We start from the raw sequence: 16,865 nt of genomic DNA on the forward strand, positions 1-16,865 counted from the left end.
ATAAAAGCAGGTGGAAGGGGAAAACTCACTGTCACATTGATTTCTCTTCTCCTCACCAACTCCAGCCAGGCTGCAGAAAAGGCTCTGCATTCTCCCCCCTACACACACACACACACAGCAGGGGTTCTCCTCTAAGCTCTAGCTTGCAGTAGGGAGACTGGCTGAAATGCCGGCTGCTGCTGCCTGCATAAGAACAGTTTAAACTCAGCTGTTCCCTGCACAGTTCAATCCCCAGGGTTAGGAGCCATTTCTGGCATCCTTGTTAATTTCATTCCCAGTTGTTGTAGTGGGGGGGAGGGTGTGTGTGACCATGGCAGGGGCAGTTCTTTTCTGCCCGTGGGATGAGGAGGATCTCCTATATTCAAAAAACACAATCAAAATCAGGAACCATTTCCAAGTTCAAATCTATCCCATTCCCTCCCCAGCAAAGGATCATGGTTGTGATGTCCAAACTGCTTGCAGATCCTCTTTGAAATGTTACTGAACTGCGCAGGGAACAGCTGAGTTTAAACTGTTCTTATGCAGGAGGCAGGCTTCTCCCTCCCTTAGCCAGTCTCCCTGCTGCAAGCTAGAGGGAATCCCCTGCAGCTCCTGAGTGCCAGGGAGAAAGCACAGAGCCTAGTGTCGGCAGCCTGGCTGGAGGAGGAGGGAAGACACGGAGAAAAATGTGACAGTGAGTTTTCACTTTTTCAGGCTTATTCCAATAGTAAAGTTTTATTACGGACAGTTCTGGTAGTAGTAATAGTAGCTTTATTTTCCTCTATCTATGTCATGTAATGGGAGGGATCAATGAAGTACGTAAGAGAGGTGGGTTGCTTGCTATTGGACCATATGGGTAAGAAATGTAAATTACTTTCGCCCCTGCCCAAACCCCAGGGCTCCCAGCCACCTCTGCAGTTGGTAGCTCCAGGGGTGATTTAAAGGGCCGGGCTCTTAGCTTCAGTCGAATCCCCGAGCCCTTTAAATCCTGATTTTAAAAGCCCCGGGATTTAAAGGACCCATCTCTTCATATAGAGGCCATGCCTCTTCTGGTTGAGGCCCCTCCCCCTCCACAGGACTCTGGAGTACTGGTAAGTCCTTTAAGTTACTTTCACCCCTGTGTATTCCACAAAGGAGTTTTGTTTGTTTTTTGTGTTAAATGCAGTCACATCATTCCCTAAATCATGTTTCAGCTTTAGTCTTTATTTTAGTCACATATTCATCAACTGGTTCATACTGCAAGGATAAAACAAATGTCTCATAAATACTATTTTTATGGTGTTACAGTACCTAACAAATCGATCTATAATCCCTGACAAATAGTCATTGTTTTCTTTCTTCTCCCATGTCAAAACCACAAGTACCTGTAACATTGCCAAACCTGATGTGAAAAAAGTCAGTCTCTGCTGCATCAATGGCATTTAGAAAAATGCCAAACTATTGTTTAAGCAGGTGCAATTTTTCTACTAACTTCCTTTGCAAACCCAATACATTTGAAGGAAGTAACTGGTTCACTATTTGTTTGAGACTCTTTAAGATGTGATGTAAAGAGCTGTACATTAGAAGCCATTTGCAGTAAACAACAAATTTTTATTGTTGTGGCCTAGAGGATAGAGCACTGGAGGTGAACTCAGGTTGTATTCCTGGCCCTGCCTGCTCAGTGACTTTAAGCAAGTTACTTACCCTCTCTGTGCTTCAGTTTCTACATCTGTAAAACAGGGATAAATGATACATGCCCTTGTAAATTGCTTTGAGATCTACTGATAAAAAGTGCTATCTAAGAGCTAGACAATATTATAAAATTCAGGAACTATATTACATATTTTAGAGTGCCATCCTCTGGTGCTATCTATATAGATATAAGACACAGAGCACTATCATAACACTAACTCCAGATACAATATAACAACATGATTCTTGTCAGATTGAACCAGCTCAGACTAACGTTGCTTATGCTTCTGGAAAACATTTAGTGTATACTGGACATGCTCAATGGCTTAACACATATCAAAATCATTCTAACATTAGTGTTGTTTCTCCTTGGCAATAACCGCTCCCATCTTTATAATTATAAAAAATAACTGGGCATGTTTAGTTTTGAGAAAAGAAGACTGATGTGGGACCTGATAATGGTCTTCAGATGTTAGGGGCTTTTATAAAGAGAATGGTGATCAATTATTCTCTATGTCCGCTAGAAGTAAGAAAAGAAATAATGGGTTTAACCTGCAGCAAGAGATGTAGGTTAGATATTAGGGAAAATTTTCTAATTATAAAGTAGTTAAGCACTGGAATAGGCTTCCAACAGAGGTCGTAGAATCCCCATCGTTAGAGGTTATTAAGAATAGGCTGGACAAATACCTGTCACATCGTCTAGGCATACTTCATCCTTCCTCAGCACAGGAGGCTGATCTTGATGTCTTCTCAAGGTCCCTACCACCTCTAAATTTCTATTGTACCTATACTTAACATGCATCTGACGAAGTGGGTATTCACCCATGACAGCTCATGCTCCAAAACGTCTGTTAGTCTATAAGGTGCCACAGGATTCTTTGCTGCTCTTACAGATCCAGACTAACACGGCTATCCCTCTGATACTATACTTACAGAAGCATTCTGTAATTTGTTTAAAGAAATTATAAATTATGCTATACCAAATAACTTATCTAGTAATCTACTTCTGCCTCTATTTATTCACAAAAGCAGTTGATCTGAACTCAAATACATACCAAACATATAAATATCTTTCTAAAAAAATTCAGAAACAGAATTAAAACAAAGAAATTAAGACCAGACATTATTTACAAAGCAACTGCAGACACATAATTCTTAATTTTTATAAAAATATAGTTGAGTCCAAGAACAAGCTCACCTTTTTGTTGCTTTAGGCAGTTACCCTCTCTCTGAAATATAACTGAGTTATTTACTGTGTACAACTGCCGCTACAAAACTGGTACTGATGCCAAAAATTCAGAACTCAGCCTATGTTTGTGAACCCACAATGATTTATATACATGAGAAAATACATTTTCAATGTGCAGCCATATGATATTCACCAGTTTGCTCAAACCCTGACCTCTATAGCATGGATAGAAAAGAAAACATCCACACAAACTGGAATAATTTATTTGGCCCAAATCTAGTATTCTTTATTGTTTAGGGTAAATCAAGAGAAGAAATGTGTTTAAATTTAAACAGGAAACAAAGTAAAACAACACATTTTGAAGAGAAAAATTTCTGTTTGATATCTTTCCTCACAGCTAAACCAACTCCATGCTTTATTGATTATTGAAGAGCATTTGTGTGTCAGCTGAGGATGGGGGTGGAGAGCTGGTTCAGTCAGCCAGACTGTTGAATTCCCTGAGATGTAGGCAATGCAGGCAGTCAATGCACCTTCATTATGGATAGTGTCCCCAACCCTCAGAAGAATTTTAAAAAAGCCCAGTGAATTGGACTGCATTACATGGAGGGCAGTAGAGACACAGGGGCCTAAGACAAGGCCAGTGAAAGAAACTGGGGAACTGCAGGGGCAGGCTGGGGGAGAAAAGAAAAGGGCACAGAAAATAAAACTGGAAGGGGAGAGGGATAGAGTAAATGGAGAGGCCAAAACCAAGAAAGGCTGGCAGACAGGAAGGAGAGGTAGAAGGACAAGGAGGAAGAGGATGGGATGAAGGAAGGACAAGCACTGAGAGGTAGAAGAGAAGAGGCCTCTGACATACAGCCTGCCACTGTGGAGCACCATGAAGAGCGAATAGGTTCCAATAGCCCTAAGAGGGGGCTTGTGGAGGCACTACCTGGGAGACTGCAACTGAGATGTAGGGGAGAGGTCTTTGTGTAAGAGGCAAAACACAGGTGTGGGATCTACATGGGTGGAGGAGACATTGGGTGTGAGAAGCTGCAAGACTGGGGTGTCTCTGAGATGGGTGCTGCTTTGGGAACAAGGGAGAGGGTGTAGAAGTGATGCATGGCTGATGGAGATGCGGTGGGGGCGGGGACTGGGCTGTAAGGGGGTCTCCAGGAAATACTGGGATGAGGGGGAGAAGGCTGTACTGAGATACCCAGTGAGGAGGGAGGATGGAAGCAGGCAGAGGCGCTGGGATAGAGGAAGTAAAGGCTCTGAGGTGGGATTGGGTCGGAGGAGGAGGCACAGGCTGGAGGGAGGGGAGGATGTGGTGGCCCTGGGAGAAGGGGACGCTGAGCACTGCGTTGGGGGGAAGAAGGAGGCTCTGGGGTTCACTTTAGGCTGGAGGCTGCGGCCGGAACCCGCGTGAGGTGCTGGGGGTGGGGGACGCTTAGCGGCAGGGAGGTGGCTACGCGACGCGCGTGGGGCGCTGAGGCAATGGCCGCGGAGGGGCGTTAGGCGCGGGGAGTGGCGGGAGGCGGGGGGTGGGCGTGGGGTTTGAAGTGGAGTCACCCGGGACTGGGAGGGAGCTGGAACGGGAGTTTGCCGTGTCGGGAGCTGAGCCTGCACCGCCTGCCTGTCGTCGCTGTCAGAGCCCGGAGCAGGAGCTTTCCTGAGCGAGCCGCAGCCCCAAGTAAGTCTGTTCTCCTCGCTAGCAGACTGCCATGCCGGGGACAGCGCTGCCCGCTCGGCTGCAGCGCTCCCGGGCGCCCTGACCTAGCCGTGGGGAACAGGAGCACTTCCCAGCGCGGGGCTGCAGCTCGCAGCTCAGGCGCGGCGTCCCCTGGGTGGGGGTAAGTGTCGCTCCCACGCGGAGCTGCTGCACCTCGGGATTTGGGGGAGAGGGAAGGAAAGCGAGTGAGTTGGCCCTTGTCTTATTTTTTTCCTCGTATTTTTCAATCTTTATTTCCAAAGAGTAGCTATATATGCAGACTGTCTGGAGGTGAGACACCCACCCACCCACACTCTCTCTCTCTCTCTCCTCCTGGGGTTACATAGGTGCTGGATCATAATGTCAGTGAGTAGAAAGATTTGCTACATTTAAAAAAAGGGGGAGGGGAATCAGTGCGTGCGAAAAGTCCTGTGTGTGAGGGAGAGAAGTGTGTGTGTGTGTGTGTGTGTGTGTGGTTTTTGTTGTGGGAGCAGTCCGGTTTTTTTCTGGGTTTGGTCGGTTTCGTTGCATTTGTCTGGGTGGGTCTCTTTTCTCTTGGCTCATTGTTTTGCAGTGTTATTTCCATCCGTGCCAGTAGCCGAGAGACAGGGACGCTGCTGATGGTCTTTAAGCCTGAGGAGATGTCAGGGTTCTGTACTTTGCTGAGAAGGATTGGTCTAGGGGTAAAACTGACTTCCTCACCACAGTCTCAGGATAGATGAGGGATTATGATAATACTTGTCTCAATAAAGCAGACAGCTACTGGCTTTGAGCGTAAAACTTAGAGCCTGTTCCCACCGTAAAGGAAGCACACGCTTGGAGATGAATGAAAGCCTCTCTGTAAAGCCCAGTGAACGCATTTTAGGGGGAGGCAGTTTAATAATGCATTTTTTAAATTTTAAAATATTGGTATAAGAGTTTCAGTGTATATAGTCTCAGCACAAATATGTACAATACAGTATGTGCTTTTCTTTCTATGCACTGTGTATGTGTTTGCACCTATATACCTTCAATGGTTTTTCTCTTGGTTTAATTCGTTCAGGATGTTTCCACTTTCCAATTATTCTCTCAGCTGGAGTGCTCAGCAGTTTCTACTTGATGGGCTGAGGAATTCTAATTTTTTTAATGATGTTATCCACTTCTCAGATCTTACCGTAGATCATAGACATGCTATTAAAGATTCCTCTCCCCCCTCCACAGTGTCCACATGAACTCCCCCTAACACTAATGCAGGTGCACCCAGAGCAGAATAGATCAATACAGTATTGATGCACATATATCACACACACATGCCTTTCAAATAATGTGTGTAACTGTATACACGCATACAGTTTCCCCTTCCTGTTTATAATTCCATCTCCCGGTCACTTTGTTTACTTCTCCCACAAAGGGTGTTTGATTTTAGCTAAGCAAGATGCTAGTGATTTTTTTAAAAAAAATTCCTTTGATAACAACTGGTACAACTCTTAACACTAAATTGTTCATGTGCATCAAGTGGTACTGGGTGTAAATCCCAATGGACTCTAACATATCTAATGCCCTGAATATATTTTGGTTTGACAGTTCTTGATGGACTTGCTAAGTGCTCCAGTCTGCTGAAGCTTGGTTTCTAGCCCCCAGGAGAAACACGCTAGTTATATGAAAACCTCTAACTCAGAGCTTGATTTCAAAGGGAAAATCCATGGCATAGAACTGGTGTTATGATTATGGAAAGTGATGTGTAATTTATTTGAAGAAATAGGAAATTCAAAGTGACTTACAAAATTAAATAAGTATTTTACCAGCGCTAGATGTCTGTTTTATCTATCATCAATGTAGCCGTTTATTATTTCTCTTCTTAGTAGCAATCTGTTTTAATTTTTCAATTTATTGTCCTTTTCACATTTTTTATTGATTAAATGCTTTTGTTTGCCTGTCATCATAGCTATCTGTCCCTAATTCAACCTTTAACAGTATTTCTAACTACTGTTCAGTTTGTCTCCATCTTTATAAAAAAAAAAAGCATCTATTCTATTGTCCTCTTCATTTTAGAGCACTGACTTTATATTATTGCGCCCAGCATTGATCTTTCTATTGTACATTTGTTGTTCTTTTCAAATGTTAGAATAACATGGACCATTTCAAGCAGATTTTGATTGAGATAAAGTGAAATATAAATTTGGCTACACTTAATGGCCCTTTTAGCTCCTTGCATACTACTTGCATTCTCTGTTCCCCAGACTCCAAATTATAATGCAATGTGAATGGTAAGTCAGTACATCTGTCTTTGTTAATGAATTTATTCATTAATAGTCTTGATCATACTTTTGTCAACAAAACGTGAGTCTAGCAATCAGCAGATTCATGTTTTGCAAAATTCATATTTGATTAAATGCAGCATTAAAATATGTACAACTTGTATGAATGATTTAAAAATCATGTAGAAGTTCAAAAGTAAATAAGAAAAGGTTTAATAGATTGTTGGAGACCCAGGGTTTTCTTTCTTTTGCAAAAGAGGCTTTACCAATGTTTATTGAATTTGCTTGTCTGCATGAAGAAAAGAACTGTTGTTTTGTTATGTAGCAGCTGTAAGAAGATTGACAGCTATAAACTGAAAATCTATGAAGGATCTGTCCATGACAATTTTGAGTTTATTTAGATGGCCTACACGTCTTATCATTTGCAAAATTATATAAACAATGATACATTTGTGGAGAAGATATAATATGTAGATAGTATACTATAAAGATTCTGAAGCTGATTGGGATAATTGGCAGAGCGCGATCTTGTCTGGGATGTGACAATTAATTTAAATCTTATTAAAATATGAATACACAATTTAAAATTAGAATAAATACAAGAAATACTTATTTTAATCATGCTGGCTTAACTGGAAGTATATTAAGTGTAATAGCTATTTATTGAGATAAAGAGAACATCATTGATGTCATGGCATGCTTTGCATGTTTAAACAGAATCTAATGAATTACAAACATTCATTATACTACAAGCAATTGCCGAAACTTCTCAGGACCCCAAAATAGAGAGTTATTTGTATACTGATGCTCACATGTTTTCTGATTTTGGATTCACTGTAAAAACAGAAATAAATAAAAAAGCCATTGTTTTGAAATGAATTCTCTGCTAGCTCTAAATCTTTTGTTGGTCTACTCCTGTCTCATAAATTTATGTTTAAATACCTCTAACGTCTTCAGGTTATAGAATTTTCTGTTGAGAAGTGTGGGAAAGCTGCATGGATGGAGCAGCCTTTATTAAATCTTGTAAGAGTAGAGGACATATAACACACTTGGGAAGGTCAGGTTTTACTAAATGTCTGAGAATAGAATGAAGATTGTTCCTTTTGACCTTTCTAAATTCAAGCTATGTACTAATTTTAAAGGGCATCTTATATAAATATTGGTAATCCACTGCCTAGCTGCACATATCAAGATGCAAAAGAAAGATTAGATCAGTACTTCTTGGACTGTTATACATAAATATTTATTTTACTTTAACAATTCACTTCTACTTAAGCGTGAGTATTATTAAAACAGTTATTGTTATACTGTGATTTTTTTTTTTGTTCTGTATGGGCTTGATTGAAAGCCCACTGTAGTCAATGGAAGCGGGCTATATTTTTAGGTCAAGATTTTTAACAACGACTTGTGATTTGGGGTGCCTCAATCTGTAGACACTATGGGGTCTGAAGAAGAATTGTCTACAAAGCAAGTTAGTGCATAGCAAGGTAGGGTGTGAATCTTCAGCACACTAAGTTGCCAAGCAGTAATTTGCTGTAGAGAAACATCCAGAATATCAGTTATTGATACTTTCTAAAAATCAGGTACCCTTAATAAGTCTCAAGTTTGGCACTCAAAAATAGAGCCTCCTCCTCCCTACCTCCTCCCCCCACCCCCACCCCCGCCAAAGTAACAAGCCACTTTTGAAGATCTTGACCTGCAGAAATTGGAGGAGAGAGTAAGTAGGATAAGAAGAACCTGGTAGAACTGTCCATTATAAGGATTTTTATTTTGATATTGTCAACAGTAAAGATTTTGTAATGTCAGTTCAGATTTTGGCCAGCAACACTATATACCTACTTTTGTGTATATATGTGAGAGACTGCATGATGGTGTTCTGGAGTTACAAGATTTTGGCATCAGTTTATAATGGCCACATTAATCATAAGTAATAAGTCATGTGTGACGTATGCAGGTTATTCTTAACAAGTACCAATAAAAACCTCATGCCAGCCTATCATCCAAAGTATTCTGCATATGCCTTGTATTTTAAAGAAAATCTATTTTCAAAATGTCTTAGACAGATTTACAAAAATGTCTATTTTTCATATCCCCTTTTGTAAAGCTGGACAGACTTCAATGCCACTAGTTCACTGCACAGAAGAGGGAAAAAAGTTATAACTTATACCTATCCTCTGGATGCCTATCCTTCCTGCATGATAAAGGGTAGTAAGGAAGTATGGGGTCCATTTTTGGTGGAGATTGTCAGTGTTTCCCTTCGGGTGGCCTCTTAAGGAGGCAACTCTGAAACATTTGCTTCTCAGCCAACCCTCGATGCTATCGATCTGATTAATTATTGGCCAGTATGACATCTTCTATTGTGGGTTAAGATCATAGAGAAGTTTGTGGTGGCGAGACAACTATTTATGTACTTAGATTCCTCAGACCTCCTTGATGTTTTGGATACAGATCTGGGTATATGGGTAGAAATTGTGCTGGTGGCATTAGTAAATGGTCTGGGGATGAACAAAGACTGATATCTATGCTGATATTGTCAGGTGTATCAGCAACCATTGACATTGATGACCAGAGAGGGTATTGATTTGTTTGCAGACTGTAGTGGGAGTAAATGGAGATGCTCTTGAGTGACTTCATTATTTCTTAAGTGTTCCTCTAAGGTGGGACAATTGCTCTTCCTCCATAGGGTGCTATGGTGTGGAGTTCCACCAGGTTGCATCTTGTTTCCAATCTTGTTCAATCTGTATATGGTGCTGATTGAAGAATTAGCACCACAGTATATAGTTGCTCACTTTCAATATACTGACAACACCTCAACTCAATAGTACTGTCTCACCTGACTGTACCATAACTGTGGAAAGACTGCCCTAGTGTTTGAAAGTGGCTGGATCTTGGATAAGAGTTGGCTGAAGCTCTATCCAGATAAAACTAAAGTGATGTTTCCTTCAGGAAACAGCCAAATGCTGTGATGAAGATGATCTATTGAGTGAGTGCATTGGCCATTTGTTACTCAAGTTTGCAGTCTGTGAGTACCTGCAACCATTTATCTTGGCTGTGGGTCTGACTTCAGTGGTTTATGTGTTTATTATGTTGAGGCTAGATTCTTGCAATGGGGCTACACTTCAGGTTAACTTGGAAACTTGAGTTGATTTGGAATACAGCAGCCCACTTAGTAAATGGTATACTTTAATTAGGGCACAGAACACAAGTATTCCATGATGTGCACTGCCTGCCTGTTGGTTTCTGGGTGGATTTTAAGATGTTGGCTTTAATCTGTGAAGCCCAACTGGCTTGGGGCCTTCCTACGTGAGAGACTGTTGCCATACTTTGTTCAGCAGAGACACATGAGCTGGATTCTTTTTTATCTGACATAGAGGGGATTGGGGATAGAGCTTCCTCCGTGAGGAGCCTTCAGTTGTGGTAGAAGCACTATCTTTGGTCTGAAAAGTCTGGGATTCTTTACTGGGAGACCACTATGCAAGCCCCGTCCTTTCCCCTCATGTCTGAGTAGGGTGAGTTTGATAGTGGAAATTTGGTTATGGGTGGTTGAATTTTAGTGAGGAAAGCCTTACCTTTTGAATTGTCATGGATGGGATTTTGCTGGAGTTTTTGCTGCTGATTTGGCTTTGGTTTATTGTTCAAATAATGTAAACTGCCTTTAGAGAAGCAGAAGGGATGAGAAACTTTTTATTACATTTATAAATAAAAAAAAGAGCTAGGGAGGGAAGAAAGATGTTATAATTTTGAAGTCTGATATCTTGGGAAGTTCTAAGACTTACAAGCTAGTTGCAATCACATTGGAACACTAGGAATCTCCTCTTTCTGATGGTGTAAAGCTCTTGTTTATTACCTTGTGGGGTGGAAAGATACTAGATTTCAAACACAGACAGCTTCCCTTGACAGGAAGAGTGTTATTGCTTTCTCAGTATGTTGTATTCCGTTTAAGTGCCTGGTCAACATAAAGGATAAATGCCTACTAAAGCTATTAACTAGTACAGTTATTCCTTTAGCTCAAGTACCACAGGAGTCTTTCTTCAAGCTGAAGATTCTAAGTTTTATCCATAAAGACAAATTGACACAGAGGTTGGTACCACAAAACTGATGCAACAGTTAATAATCTGCTTCAATCTTATTCCCTCTCCTCTAGTTTATTAATTCTGTCTTTCTCTCAGTCTACTGAGTTTGCATCCCCTTTCACTCAATCAAATGTTCATTGTCATTCCCAGTCTATTATATTCTCAGTTCCCCTTCCTCAATTCATCAAATCAGTTCCAGCCTTACCCAATCTATCAGTTCTCAGACCCATTCCAAATTATCAGTTCTCAGCCTCACCAGCTAAGTCTTTCCCCCAGTGCATCCAATATAATTCTAATACCCTTTCCTTTAATTCAACAGTTCACCTACCTGCTGCCCCCAAGTCCCCTCCTACCTACTGTTCCTTCTCCCTGCTCATTCACTCACTAACCCCAAAGAGTGTTACTGTGAGAAGACTAACATTTTCTTTCCCCAACTTTACAGCATTAAAATTTTTAAATTTAATATTTATATGAAGACAAGGTTTTGCATTTTAAATTCCATGGACCAGTTTGTGACATCTAGTCCTACATGTGGATGGGTCTCTCCAGGGACATATCTCACTTTTCTTATACAGAATATTTGGGAAGGAGTCAGGTGCCCTCTACAGAACTATTCTCACAACCCAACAAACAGTGCTCCAAGGTTTTAGATTCTGCATAGGGGAGAAGGAGGAGATTGGGCCCACCAGCCACACAGGTTATCTGGGAAGTGTAATACAATATCAGGCTTTTAGGCTTGTGAAGTTTACTTACAACCTTTGTTCATGGAGCTTGTTAATTTCTTGAACAGAAATTATGGGCTTTCTCACGGTGACAGCCTTTACTCCTTTGCTAGCAGGTCTTCTGCGGCTAACAATTCTCTCTTGTAGTGATAAATTTTGCAGAAGAAAGTTTCCCTTTTGCAGGGTTTGAGATCCACAGGAGCATAAGGATTTCAGTACAGAATCCTCCTGCTTTCTGATTTTCCTACAGAGAAAGATGTTGAAAACTTACAATCATGGTTGTTAACTACAGTGCTAATTCAGCAGTGCAGATGATGATGTAGTTCCCAATTGCTACCATGCATGCACAAAACCAGTTTTAAAAAAATGCTTATATCTGTTGTTTAGGTGTTCTTTTTTTCCTCTTTGCAAGTAATGAAAGTGCTCAGTACTGGGTCAGAGCTAGCCAACCTGAAAATGTCAGTTTGTAAAGATCAGCCATTTTCAAATTCTGTATGTTTTTTTAAAAAAAATCACTTAACATTTACTTGAAATGGGAAAAGTATACTTTTTTCACCTTTCCATAATTCAAAAACAGGTGAATGGATTTTCTCAAACTTGTCTAAAAAAATAAAAATAATCTCTGGTTGAGGGGAAGTCAAGTATGGAACAAAGCAGAAGATTGATATGGAACATCTCATCTCAATTAGAAATGAGAAAAATCCAAAAATGATAAGCTTTAGCTTCTGGTATTGTAATATATACTACATACAGAAACTATGAAAAGAACATTAAGGTTGTGAAATCAAGAACTCTACAATTAGGAAATGCCGGAATGAAGGTTTCCTGTACAATCTTAATTTAACCTCTTGTGCAAATGCATCACAATGCAGTCTTGTATTACACTATCACATACTATCCCCCCCTCCCCTTATTCGGTGCACAGGATGGATGGTGCTCACTGAATGAATAGCTATTCAGTAGTTTGTTTTATCACCATTGTTCAGTGTGTTGCGACATGCCATGCCTTCCCCTCCCCTTCCCCCCCACCCCCTCCCCCCCCGTTCAAAGCTTCTCTGAAGACAGAATTATTTTCTCATGGCCTTTTCTCTGGTGCTCAACACTATAGTATCTGAGTGCTTCACAAATATTAATTATTTTATTTTCAAATATTTTGAAATGCCTATGACCTGATTTTTAGAGCGCTTAGCATAATATGTTCAAATCAGGGCTCCCATTAACTTCACTTGCAGCTATGATTGCTTAGCAACTCTGGAGATTCTAGGGTCTCAAGTTGGTCACCCCAAAAATAAACATACAGATAGTGACCAATTGTGAAAAATTTGGTTTAAATGTCTTGCCTGGCATCACATAGGAACTCTGTGGCAGTGGAAGGGATAATATCCCATACTTCAGGGCAGCATTCCACTGCTTTGACCAACCTTTCTTTTCCTGCAATCTGTCTTTTTCACTACACACCTTTCAACTGCTGCAACAAATGAAGCACAGATACTATAGACAACAACCTTTTTCATTACACAACTCGGATTCATCCCCAGCTCATTGTCTATCCTTTGCACTGAAACAGGCAAGGATCCTGTTTGGAAAAACAGTATGTGTTCATGTAATTAAAAACTGTATCATAACTCATAATTCCACCTTTTGAATTCTTTTTAGCATTCTTTTAATGTTGATTTTTATGTATAATTTCCTATGGTTTTAGAAAAGCAAAGTGAAAAAAATAGAAATTCCGCCATATGGGTCATCCGCAAGAACCTTTACATCTGATTCATAGACCCCTGCTATTTGTTCCAATGGTATAACCGTTAACAGTAGTAGATTGTTATCTACTATGTGGACCAGCACAAGAGGGGAATGAGACATATGCTTTGTCAGTGGGTTTCACAGATATTTGCTTACAGCAGAGGAATGATCAGACTTGGAAATCTTGGGTTCCATTGGGGGTCTGGAAGGGAATGTTCTATAGTGAGCACAGACCCTTCTGCTCCTGTTTCTACCCACTGATCTCCCTGGTTTCTCATCCCAGTCTTCCTCCCACATCCTGGCAACTAGTCTCAACCTCCCTCCCAAGGCGGCTCCTCCCAGACCCAGTCTCTTTTCCAAAACAATCCCAGTCTTTTTCTATTCCCCACCTCCTCCCCCACTATTTCAAGTTGTCCTCCTTATGACTTTCCCCTCCCTGACCATGCTGACTTTCAGTACCAGTCTCCTCTTCTTCCAACCCCACCTCACAATGCCTTGTCCCAATCTACTCCCTCTGCTGACGCCCCCTTCCAGTTTCAGCTTCTTTCCCCTTTGTATATGAGTCGGGCTGCCTTCTCCTCCATGTTGCCTGGCCCCAGGAGGGGACGCTAAGGATATGTCTACACTGCATTTAGAGATCTACGGCTCACCAGTGCCAGTTGATGCTGGCTCACGGGGCTCAAGATAGGGCACTGTTTAATTGCAGTGTAGACATTCAGGTTTGGGCTGCGACCTTGTCTTTAGGATCCTGTGATGTAGGCGGATCCTAGAGCTTGAGCTACAGCCTGAGCCCAGACATCTACACCAAAATTAAACAGCTCCTTAACCCAATCCCCATGAGTCTGAGTCAACTGGCATGGGCCAACCACGGGTGTCTAATTGCAGTGTAGGCATACCCTAAGAGTACAGAAGAGACAATCTCCTTGTTCTTTGTTCTGGTACCTGGTGGCATAGTGCCTCCAGCAACTGGCAGCAGCAACTGAAAATAAAGTCCTGCTCAGCCACTGCAAGCCTGGGATGGAACATGGTCCATGCAGGCAGAATCTTTGCAGAATGCATCTGCCAAACACTAACAAGTCTCTACTAAGCATGTGCAAATGGAGATTAAAACCTTATAACATAGCCAGACGTGGGAGGTTTTTCACAGGAATTGCAAAAGGCACATCCTCGACACCAGGGCGACACCCTCCCTGTACTAAATTCCAGGGCCATGCTTCTAGCATAGGAGTACTACAGCTTCTCACTGAAACAGTTGTAATAATTTTTAATATAGGTATAAGTGTATTTTTCCCTAATCTTGTTCTCCAAAACATCTAAACTGTTTTAGTTGATAATACCTAGGTACTGTGCTGCAAGTTACTCTGTGCCTTCAGACTCCTGAGCCCATCCGGAGTGTCTTGGAGGTTTGGTGTCATACATTGAAAAGCAATTTTTTGTGTGTGCCATCTATGTGTATATATAGATATAGACAGTATGTGAGAGAGAATATATTAAATAAAATGAGAATACAAGATAGGATGGGTGGCATAAAGATTTCAGCAGCAATCCAACAAGAGTTTGAGTTGACTGCATTACTCACGATTGGGAGATGTATGTATGTTAATAGATAGATATGGGAAGAGAAAGAGATTGGTTTGTATGTAGGTATTCATCTGCTTGAAAGTGAAACAGCATGAGGATAAAATGCAGTTGAATTCTATAAACTGGTATAGTTTGGAAAATAACATTGTTATAGAGTTATAATCAATTTACCACATCTAACTTCACATACATGGTTCATCACTTTTAACAGACATCGAGGAGTTTCTGAAGATTGCAGTTCATTACTAAATTAGGATTTACCTTGCTGGTGTTTAGAATTTAAAAAATTTCTTTCCAATTAGACTCTTTAGTTTTGTATGTGACAGGAGAAAGTACACATTTCATGTTTTTGTCTTGTGCATTAATTTAATGTGCTGCGAGTCTTTTTAACAGATGTGTAATCACTAGGAGATTGCTGAATGTGTTGTCACTGCTTTACAGGCTGGCAGACAGTTCAACTCTCTAAGCCTGTTTTTGTCAAATGATTTTTCTTGATTGTGCATGTGCAAAGCTTCAAAATATCATAATTACCTTTTTTAAAGGAAAAAAAAAGAAAAGAAACTAAAGCTAAAATTCAGCCTCCTATTCTCATTTAATATACAAAGAAAATGGTATGGTTTAAAGGAACTGCAGAAGACAGAGCAAAAATGTTATAACGAGCAATCAAGATTTTGAAAATGCTGAATAGGTGTTGTCACTGAAAAATCGACTGCAATTTAAGACTTTGAATATGTACAAATAAATGTAAGAGAAAACTAACCTTAAACTTTCACACAAACTTACTATCAATTATTGACATAATCTGAATGTTTGATGGACCAGTCTTGGAGGATCTTTGGCAATGGCGTTCCCATTAAAGTCAATGGGCATCCCTCTCCTCATGGAACATGTGCAGGATGAGGCCCACAGTAAGTTTTAGTATTAGAAATAGTTAACTTCATTTCAGCACTGTTTTATTTATCTAAATATTATCCCTAATCTATTCATTTAATCTACCTAAAAGTGTTTTAGTTTTGTATATCAGAGCATTAGCACGTTATAGAGAAGTCGTTAGTTTTCATAAAGTGATGGGGGGGAGCTTTTGATATATTTGTGCCTTCTGAGACACATTTCATTTTACAATATTGTTATCTATGAATTCCTATTGTAATTTAATCCCTCTCCAAAATAGTTGCCAACTCTATTAGTCAGGAATCCATAGAGGGTACAGATGTAAGATCTTGGTAAATAGACAATATTTCATAGAGAATTGTGAAACGCACCTTGCAAGATTCATGGCATGAATTAAGGTGCTAGTTGATTAAATTTTGCAGCTATCTTTTCAAATACCCAAAGAAAGCAAATCCTTGGTAAGATAAATCTAGAGACCTTCTTAAAGAATGATACTGGAGTATTTTAAACTCAACTCATGAGATTCTGAAGTGCCAATACTACTTATAAGTCAAAACTTTTTTTGTAGTATTCAAGACAGTGTGACTATGATGCCAAGGTTGGGGACTTCATGGTTGCCTTTTTGCCAAAAAATGCATGAATGCCTTGCAAAGTAAGTTCTCTAGCACAAGCTGCAAAAGATCTTCAGTCTCTTACCAGGAGGTGTCACTGCCGTTCAATATGAACTATTGAAGTACATCTGTAGGGACAAAATAGATTCAAGGTCTCTTCAGATATGAATGCTCATGTCATCAGATACAGCAATGTGCTTCCAGTGTTTTAGAAAAGGAGTGCCATAATTTCCTCCTCTACCTCTTTTAAACCTTGTGTACCACGTGCCTGCAGAAGGGAGAGTGAGCGACTATGGAATTTTTTCCCCATTTAAACAAAAGTACTTTCTGCTAACCAAGGAAAAAGGCAACATCACTTCACGAAGAAATGTATATTAAGTGCACTTGCTAGACTGACACTTTGTTCCTCAAAAATATACTTAGTGCAGTGATTGTATAGTGCAACTTTCAAGGTAATATGAAGTGTGTGAGAAGATCT

The 16,865-nt window shown here is 40.4% G+C and overlaps 1 long non-coding RNA gene across 1 annotated transcript in view; it reads left to right on the top strand.

Moving 5' to 3' along the window:
• The first annotated feature begins 4,419 nt into the window (after window positions 1-4,419).
• The window catches only part of LOC142047273 (uncharacterized), a 198,646-nt gene continuing 186,200 nt past the window's right edge, over window positions 4,420-16,865 (top strand). Inside the window, exon 1 of the long non-coding RNA XR_012656463.1 lies at window positions 4,420-4,511. This is a non-coding gene — a long non-coding RNA (uncharacterized LOC142047273). The remainder of the gene's footprint in view (window positions 4,512-16,865) is intronic.

This window comes from Chelonoidis abingdonii, chromosome 9, assembly GCF_003597395.2.
Source record: "Chelonoidis abingdonii isolate Lonesome George chromosome 9, CheloAbing_2.0, whole genome shotgun sequence".
In the NCBI taxonomy this organism is placed as follows: domain Eukaryota; kingdom Metazoa; phylum Chordata; order Testudines; family Testudinidae; genus Chelonoidis; species Chelonoidis abingdonii.